Below are 11,004 nucleotides of genomic sequence, written 5' to 3'. Positions count from 1 at the left end.
TCTACTGAAGATCACATATTCCAAAATACCTAAGCTTTTTCAAATTATAAGCAACACGAGTGCGGCAACGACAATAGAAAATCGTACACATGCTGCGATTTTCATAATTGAATTCTACACCGGTGTGCTAGTGAGACCATGTTGATCGACTAAAGCTGCTGAAAGAAAAAACATACGTGCCACGTCTTATCTTCGCTAGCCAAGGTTCCGATATGTTAACCCTATCTACACCTTGGCGGATCTATAAGATATTTCAGTGCTTTGTTGTAGCGACATCTGTTGGATGTGGCAGTGGTGCACTGTACTTGGGCCGAAAATGGTGGAGGCAATTGACTTAAAAAGGATAGTTTGTAAGTTTAACATCAAAAGTATAACAACGTACCAGAGAGAAGCCATTACAGATGTATTTGAGGTAAAGGATGTATTTTGTCCAAACACGGATTGGCAGTAGAAAATTGATTTTTTTATGAGTCCATTCCAGTTATGCGCTCCCCTTGTCTCGATCATATAGGAACATTGTTCAAATTTAACAAGTTGATTTTGATTGGATGCTTTGGCCAGCCGCGGTATCTGACCTGAAACACTGAAATATCTGATCGAGCCGCCAAGGTGTAGATAGGGTTAACAAATCAGAACCTTGGCTGGCGATGATGGCCCCACATACATCAATATAAAACAATACATTAGCATTGCACCAGTCTGTCAGCTTTGCACCTTTGCCAGTTACGTGTGCTTTCTCGTATTTATTTCTGGACTATTTGTATGAAAATGGATTAAATACGTTCCGAATCAACATACCCCATGCCTTGACGCAGACATATTAAAAATGCATATGGCTTTTCTTTTCTCGACATTTACGAACGCACAAAAGCATATTCAATTTTTTTCCCCACATCACGTTTTAAAGACTTTTGATATTTACCTTAAAATGTAACCGGTGAATAAGATTGTCAACTCACTTCCTGGTAGCTATACATTATAACACCAGTTTTCATTTCTGTATCTGAACAGACTTCCGAACTGTGAAACTAAAGGTAAAAATTCTGTAGTTTGGTGTGTGCCCTTTATCTTTAAGATAAGATCATGATTGCAAACAGTGAAGATGCATTATTATAACCAGATTTCATCCATCTGTCTCATGCAACGATATAGTAATATTGTCCAAACGAAGAAGAAGAAAACGTTCACAAAAAACCCGAAAACAACAAACTGGAAAGTTTTGACCTTGATCCTGAATCTAAAACACCAAACGCAACACGTTCGCTAGTAATGACACGCAAGTGTATCAAGTTTCATCAATTGATGTTGAATAACGTTAAAGTGGTGAAGAAAATGTGATGAAGGAACTAACGAACGAAGTACAAAACCCCGGAAAGAATTACACCTGCTTTTTGCAAGAAGATCTGGAACAAAAAGCCAATTTCCCTCACTAAACACACCCACCCATACATACTTTGTTTATCACATGCATTTTTAGTTATATAGCTTGCTAGTGACCGTTTATGCGATTTATGAAGTCATTGAACAATTTACACGCTGATCCCATATATCTCGTATACAGTCACAAAATATACCGAATTTTTCTCACGGAAAATACTTTGCATCCGACTAAAAGTTCTGGCGAGATTCCATGACAAGAGGACCCACCACAAATAAAGTTCGGATGATTATTTTAAAACTTACGCCATTTATATAAAATATCGAATTTCTACAACATAATAAAGAAAATTGTTTTATTTATGAGGAATCCAGACTGACTAAAGAGACGACTTTTATAAAAGTTAATTTCGAGTGGCATGAATGAGCTTCTGTGATGAGCTTACATTGATGTATCTTAAAACTATTTAGTTCGTTAAGTTGCATTGCCCTTGATCTAAATGGAAAGCATCAGGGCCCCTTACACCGAAAATGGATACATTTGGCGGTCTGACGAGTGCTGACTGTACATGCCTTTATATATTTGAATGAAATTGCATGTTAATGTCTTTGTTAATGATTACTGTTTATTTTTTGTCAAGTGGTGAGAATAAGCCGAGGGAAAAATAAGAAATCAGGCATTCAACTTTTTTATTATTCTACCTTGCATTTACTTTCATAACGGTTCTTTACCAAAACACCGAAGAGTGTTCTCTCTCGATCGATCGATAGTAGACACATAAAATTTCACGAATTATTGCGTGTTCCTTAAATGCCTTTAGGGTTGGTCTATGACGCGTTCAATCACCCCAGAACAGTAAAAAGTACATTCGTAAAATGTTAATATATTTTCTGGGAAAACTTCCATGAAAAGTCCTAAAGCAACACCCAACGGACACGGAGTTAGTTCAGATTCAATGATGACCTATTGAAAATAAAAAAGGAAAAAATCCAACGCTTTTTAAATTCTCAAATAATTTCAATCATCCTGTTGTTATCATCTGGCAAGTCGAATATATTTGTGTACGCGAGAGCCACTGGATGGAGATACATAAACTGACTTGCGTTGCGAACCAACATACTGCCATCGATATCTCGTAACAACCGTTTTTCACCCCAAAATGTCTATTAAAAAATCGGTTTGGACCTTGTGTTTGCATTGGGCATATATGCTCAAAATAAGAATGGCTCAACAAATAACGTGAGGTACTTAATATTGGCAAGGATACAAGGATGAAACTATTGAAGAAACTAGGGCAATTGACTGATGCCGTCTCATCAAAAAGATTAAAATTACAACGCTAAGATTGCAGATTAACGCATGACCGTTGTAGCAACCCAGACGAACAGAACAAAAGAAATTGTTTGGAAACACTGGCACATTTTTAATTTGTTTGTATTCATAAACAATGTTTCAAAGAATTACCCATGGTAGCATGCCAATAACTTAAAAGTTATTAATGTATGTCCTGTGTTGAACTCAACCACCTAAAGAGACTGGCACATGTAGGTGTTGTTACAATGCCAGAGACAAAACCTTTTTGAACGTTCGACAGCAAGAGTTACTGACAAGGGCAATAAATAAATATGACCTGACAATAGTAACAGTGAAAAATGTCACGTGTGTCCTGGCCGTCTCTTACAACTAATTACCACCTTTTCTGCAATGACATAAGAGAAATCACGCATAATTTGCACTTAATTGAGAAAAAAAGAATTAAAATGAAAATATGTGCTAAAAAATAATCAAATTTAAAAAATATTTACAGAACATAGAGAAAACGAGAGAAAAGGATTCGATTCAAAGACCAACACTGAAACCCCTCACAACCTCATCAAACCAAATTCCCCGTTTAAAATTCAATAAATTTTTGTTCTCAAATTTTCTTTCCTTTCAATCAAATTGTCTCAGTAAACCGGAATACCCTCTCCAGCAAAGCCAAACTTGTACTTTGATCTGGAATATGTTCACTTTATATGCAAGTTTCTAATCATATTTAATAATGACAGACTGTACATTAGAGCGTTTTTGTCTTCTTTTTTTTTCAAACGGAGATAAAAATACCATTCAGCACCGTGAAACAGATTCCCAGTCTGACCTTTTTCACATCAGTCTGCTTTAACTTCTCTCCATGAAGATTTATGAACTCAGGGCCGAAAAGGTGGGGGGGGGGGGCAACAGGGGTTTTATCACCTCAATAAATCCGAGCAAAGAAATATATACGGCTTACCTTAAAGGAGGAAGGTTCCATTTTTGAAAAATAAAGCTTTCAAGAAGGAAGGATCCGCTGGAAGGGCAGGGCAAAAAAGTCGCGCCCTCTCTGCTGCTGTTATTTGCATAAAATTATATCAAATAATGGTACCAGCACTGGAGTGTCATTGGAGTGTCATACAGTTAGATTAGCTCGAGAACGACTAGAAGCAATCAGAAAATATCTTCCACTGAGAGATTCTGATAAAGAAAAGCTACAAGCGCGACAAGAATCTCAAGTTGAATTTGCAGAAAGCGCAGAACATTTATTTAAACCTGTCACAACGATTACTGAGAGAGTTGCAACGTCTACTGAAGGTCTTCTTCCGCCAGTAAAACAAACTGCTGAACAAACTGAAAAAATAGCAGAAAGAACTAAACAAACAAAAAGGATTTTACGAATACTTCCAACTGATAAAGCTGCAGCTCATCCTCCTGTAAGTGAAGAAATACTTGAGAATATTCGTACTGAAATCGCCGGCATAAAACAAGAACGTGCTCCTAAACCCAAAGTAAAAAAAGAAAATATTGAATTGATTAAAAAATTTAAAGAAGGTATTATTGAAGGTATTACAAATACTAAAGAACATGAATTGCCTGGAAAAATACTACTTGGCATATGATAAATCTAAAATATTAAAACCTGGTTATGAAAAAGTAACTGTTGATAATCTTCTTAAATGGATGTATCGCATACACGAAAATAAAAAACAAATCAGATATGATGATACTAAATACGATGCACTTGTTGAAGAAATAAAAAGACTTGATAAAGAGCTTAAAAAGCAATATTCGCAGCAACCTTCTGTAGGCCTACCTTCTTCTCCGCCACCACCGTATCAACTTCCTCCACCGCAGCAACAGATAGAACGACAACAAAAACAATCACAACAAAGCATTATCGGTAAACAACCTAGAATTATGTTTACCCATAATTCTCTTGATAACTTTAAAGATCCGGATTATTTAATCGATGTTGCTGCAAGTGGATATGAAGAACGTCAAAATTATTTAAAACGTGATTACCCCATAGCACTTGGTAATTGGATTCCTGTGGTATATTATGCTGCTAAAGATTCACCGATTAATCGACAAGATCCAGGATACATTGAATTTAAACAGCAAGTAAAAAGAAGGAAACAAGAACTTGACATGCCTACCGGTGCTACTGGAAGTGATTTTCTTCCCTGAATACGCCAGGAGGAAGTGGTCTTGTTACTCCATGCCTAACAATATTCTTGATGACGTGCAACGACTAGAAGTTCTCATAGGAGGAAAACGAGCCGGTAATAATTCTCCGGAAATAATCAATGAATCAGCTGATATTTGTCAACGATTATTTCAAGGCGGTATCATGGATATTAGCATTTATCGATCTCTCATTGATGAACTCGTTGATGACTACTACAGTGATTAGATAAATGAATAATAAATAAGATGATCATACCCAGTTCTCAGCGTAGACCCGTAATGGTCAGAGTAGTAAACTCACGATTACCTGTTTACAAAGCGTTTTACGGAGATGGACTCGGTAATGTTATCCATGGATTATTTGCAAGGATGGCTCCCAAAGCAGCACCAATCGCAAAACAATTATCAGTGAAAGCTATCAACGTTATTCGAGAAAAATCTCCTGGTGCAATCGGTAACGTTGCTGGTAAAGCGTTCTCGACAATCAAATACAGAATAGCACGATTAATACGACGAAAACCACAACCAGTGAAGTTACCAAGCACTGAAGTTATGTCCGCGGATGTCAGTAAAATAATAAATCAGGCCGCAAATAAAAAAACTCGCAGCCTTGATAAATCAAGGAGAAATTTTACCTAAAGAGGAAAAAATAAACACAAGTTTTATTTCAGGAAGTGGTCTTCGTGTACTTGGTAGGTCAAGGCGATAACCATTTGGAAAATGGGCAATATAATAAGATGTTCAAAAGTATATCCGACACAGCATTCGATATGGATGAACCAGTTGACAAAGATGAATCCGTACGCGATTATCAATTTTATTCTTACGACGCAAGACAACCAAATCAACGCGGACGAATCGAATTAGAAGTTCAGGATACAAGTAGATATTTCTTACCTGCTGAAGCATTTATTGAAGTAGAAGGTGAGCTTGTAACAGATGTTCCTCTCAATACAGCATACGGGGCGGAGGCCATAATTGGTTTTGTTAATAATGGTATTATGAAGTTATTTGACGGCGCCACATATATGATTGATGGAAAAAAACATCGAGACACTTGAAAGGGACGTTGACGTTACCACAACAATAGTAGGGTTAGCAAGATACTCCGACGATTATACAAGATCAATTGGTCCGTCATTGATGTTTTCCAAAGGTAACGCTGATCATCCTGATCATAGGTAATTTCTTCAAGTACAAGTACCACGAAATACTGCGAGTGACCCACAACCGGCTACAGCGATAGATAGACCAGCTGCTGAATTTTTTATGTTACAGAGCACCAACAACAATTACAATTATGGATTTGCTGCACGTAAATTAATGCTGAAAGATGGCTGTAGAAGATTATCATGCGCGATTCCACTGTCACATATCTCTGCATTTTGCATAAATGTCAGAAAAGTTATCTTTAGAGCGAAACACACAGTTGTGCTTGTAAGAAAGGGTAGTGATGATGATGCTATATGGCGATCTGCCGCAGATGCTGCTGGTAAAGTAATACTGTTTAAACTCTCGCTTTGGATGCCAGTAATGACTCCATCGATTGCTGAAGAACAGTGATTACTATCTTTTATGAAGACAGGTGGTAAGTCGTTATTGTCATGGTCTACAATGACCACAGATAGCATTCAGAGCAATGTTGCCGGGTTATTTACGTGGCAAATAGCGACTCAGCAAGGTGTTTCTGCACCAAGACATATTTTTAATGCGCTGCAAAATGTTAATCGGTTATATAATCAGGAAAATAGTCACATGATATTTGACAACCTTGGAGTCAGTGAAGGTTCTTTACGAATAAATGGACGCCAAGAACCATCTGAGGATATACTCTTAAATTTTGAACACAATCTTGTTGCGCGCGTGTATCATCGATTGTTGTTGTATATGGGACGTGATCAAAATGTAGACAATGGGTCGCAGATATCTCAGCTGGATTTTACAACACTGTATCCAATCTATTACTTTTCACTGGAACATTTAGATTTATTTAGGCATTATGTCGTTCATATACACTTCAGAGCTAACGTGAATCCAGGTGGTGTTAATTACAGAGCAATCGCGGTCATACTCAGCGACAAAGCAGTGTTGCTTGAAGGCGCTGGTGGTCGAATGAGAATCGTTGACGCACCAATGGAAAATATGTAATCGCGCGGTGATTTAAAAATACGAGTTTTATCATAAATGTCATCATACCATCATGATAGTGTCAGTCTGACTCCTGGTCAGATTAAAAAACTACAAGTCACATCACTGAAAACAACATGAATCACAATAACGCTAAAGCACAGTCATATCACAGGTGGTGAAAACAAGTTGTCCCTGACATCGCGTCAACGAATCCATCTTGATAAAGTCAAACAATCCAAGACTGGAATACGACTTGTACTCTCCGCTGGAGCCATCAGCGTTGCCCTAAGACCGGCGGTATATTTCCACTTTCCGCGGCGATACCAGCATTGATAGCTACTGAAGCTCCAGCCGTCGCAAAGCGTCCGCGTTAGGTGCTGTTGGAACCGCTGATGGAATGACATTAAAAAAGCAACAGGAAAAGGTGTAAGGCTTCCAGGAACACCCGTAAAGGGAAAGGGACTAAGACTGCGAGGAACACTTCGTTGATTTCAGCGTTGTCAAATTTTGATTTACTTGATGCTGCTAAGCAACTAAATATCAAAAATTTTAGAGGTGTTTTTATGCGCGATCAGTTACCGCAACGACCAAACAGCACCGAGACGGGTATTATTAATCTTGATAAATAGTGCCGGTGCAGGAACTCACTGGGTAGCATACGCGATTGACCCACGTGGAATTGTTTATTTCGATTCGTATGGGTTGGCCCCACCGCATGAATTTATCAGCTACGTTGCGCCGTACAAAATCCCGGTTTGGTACTCAATGCTACCAACACAAACACTAAACGATCCGCCGATATGTGGTCGTGAAGCAATTGCTGTACTCGACGCTGCATCACAGACACCATCAAGACCACCTCACAAAGTCGTGCACAATTATACAAGTGCGTCGTTTATGAATAATGGTAGATATTTACGGAAGATCCCGCGGCGACACTACTAAGAGTAAAAAAAAGTTCGACGAAATATATTTGTCAAAGTACGCGACTAAAGACGAACTCGCTGATATCATGAACCTCCCTGGAGTTGACCGAGATACAGTTGTTATTTTTCAGGATAAAGACGGCGTTTTGAAAACGAGCAATATCAAATGGTATGACATAGTTCGTAGAGTTCTCGGTGATACCACGGATAACATCCCTGTGTTTACTGACAGCGGAAAAATAGAGACTCAAGTATATCAATCGCGGTTATCAGAAATGAAATTGCAAGAAGGGTTGCTAATCGTTTGAAGGATACCGGCGACACAATGACAGGTGAACTCAGCATGAACGGAAATAAAATAGTCGTGCTAAGAGATCCAACATCCGACGAAGATACTGCAACAAAAAGAATACGTGGATAACGAAGATGGTAAAGTATCCACGTTGCGGGCCGAGTATGATGTTCACGTAAGTCCGTTTACAAATCTCCGTAGAAACTTTCGAAAACGTAATGAAATCGCAGACGGTTTCTTCGGCACCCCGTTGACTGTTGACGTAAAAATCTCTGATATTAAGACAAATATTGATACAATTAAGAAAACACAAGAAGATGTCGTAAGTGGAATTCCTGTTATCGTTAAAACAATTTGATCTGATTAATATTCCTCATAAACAGATCATCAACATAATATACACAATGTCATCGGGATTCTCAACATGGTCACCGCAAAATAATACTATCAAACATACCGCGGAAGTCACTGGTGTGTACAGGTTGTCTGTGTTCAGCGCTGAAAAATTTAGTATATACACTACATATCCCTGGTGTCATTCAACCGATAAGTTTTCCGGGGTTGTGTCTATTATGTTAAATAGCGGGGACGAAGAAACATTTATACTAGAACCAGTTGATAAGAAATTAACCGCAGCATCTTACTGGTGGTGTGTGGAATTTGTTGCTGAAACGCTTCAATTGGTTACTGTGTAAAATATAATGGACATTCAAAAATTTAGATATAATAAGGTACGTGAATGGCAAACAGCGTTAAAAACCATCGTGGACGCGTATACAACGAAAGTAAAAAAATACCGAAGACGTGCAGTTCTCATCAATGTTGTTGTATACTCGGTATCCACGCTCACTGCTGGTACCAGCGTAGTATTATCAGCGCTAACACCAGTGACAGCAGCAGTAGCAGTGACAATATGTGTTTCATCATCGGCAACCATCGCTGGGGTTTTTAATATTATTGCGAAAAAGATATACACGTGCACGAGCACAAAATTGCACGATTATTCTGTAAAATTACACACGGCAACACACGCGTATTCTAAATTGTCGTCGTTTATATCATCAAGCCTTAACGATGCAACGATATCAGATTCTGAATTTGACATAATGCTTAAGACATACAATAAAGTAATTGATTTAGAAAATGGCAGTTTAAATAATGACAGAACTAATTCAGCAGATAGTCGCAAATACAAGTCCGCTGAAAACCACGATGATATCAGGAAACTCCACTAACCCTGAGTTCAGCATTGATTTTCCAACCACGATTCCAGTAAAGGAAATAGCTCTTGCGCAGTTGCGAGTATACTACAGTTAGCCCAATATCCGGTCAAGATCATTTGGCGGTCTACAATCGAATAATTCGTTAGTGTTTGCAAATAAAAATAAACCAGATGGTACTCCTGATTGGCAAGTTGTTGGAATACCGACCGGCAGTTATCAGATTGAACAAATCAGTAATGAATTTCAGCGTAGAATAAAATCGGTAACTGGACGGGAATCCAAGATAGCCATAACGGTTTATGAACCAACACTATCAGCCGCGATAGAGATAAATTCACCGGATTACGCCGTCGATATATGTCAGTCATCGATTAGATCTGTGCTAGGACGGCCTGATGTTGCTCAACCGGTGAGTGCTAAACTAATACCTGAACCAACACGGGGTGATTTATTTTACTAAAGAAAAGAAATATATAAATGAACCAAAATATCGAAGAAAATATCCGTGGAGAGGAACAACCTATTATCACTCTACTTCCAGTGGTGAATTAACCCTTGAACCTTTTCATCGAATAATAGGTGATTTATACAATCATGATGATAAATTAAATCCGATTGTCCGTGAGCAATTTATCAAAATCATTTTCCGAACCTATCGACGTTGAGTTTAGACAATCATTAAATAATTTACAAAATTTATTTCCAGCGCTACACAACACTACAACGATGACATAAAACAAGAAATCGTTGTAGCGATACAACATCTAAATCAGGTTATATCAGATTTTGAATATATGAACAACTCTGTCAATTGGAATATAAATCGCCTCGGCGGTGAATTTGTTGTTTACCATGGAAAAACCCGCACAATAACCCTTAAACAATTGTTTCTAAAACACTATGCGATCAAGGAAGAACAATTATAAGATCTTATATTTTCAGGATTTGAAATTATCCAACTAAGAAAATCCGTCAACGACATCATTGATGAGTTTTTCCTAAAATACTCTAGTCATGGAGAAAAATAACGCCGCCACCAAGTATTCTCAGATACGACAATAATCAGCACGGTGAAGGCCGTCATATTTCGCCGCGAGTTGTAAATATAACCTCAACGATCGCGGTCAATCTTGCGTGTGACGTAATTGATGGCAGCAATCAGACAAACACAGACCTATCAAATCAAGCTCAGCAGGGATATACCTTATATACTTTTACACCGCAGGTACCACCCGGATATCTGATTGTGCAAGAACCGATTAATCCGGTTTATATACGATGTCATAATCCGCTATTTTCACGAACAAATTTCAAACTAACTGACCAGACCGGCCACTTGCTTGACCGTCGTGGAGAGGTTTTGAGCTTAAATTTATATGTGAGGGATTTTTAATTGTAGAGTCCTTGATTTTATCAAAAGACAACACATACTTGAAAACAAGAGAGAAAAAATGTATAATAAACCTCCGCCTTGATTCAGGGGATATTTTTTGCTGTCAAATCGACTAAAATCTGACGGTAAGCACGGTTTTGGACCAAGACTTCCACGACGCACGCTTTGGAAATGTTGTCCGC

This window comes from Sinohyriopsis cumingii, chromosome 11 (genome assembly GCF_028554795.1).
Source record: "Sinohyriopsis cumingii isolate HCF-2022 chromosome 11, ASM2855479v2, whole genome shotgun sequence".
Taxonomy (NCBI): domain Eukaryota; kingdom Metazoa; phylum Mollusca; class Bivalvia; order Unionida; family Unionidae; genus Sinohyriopsis; species Sinohyriopsis cumingii.
Note: the sequence above shows the minus strand (reverse complement) of the source record.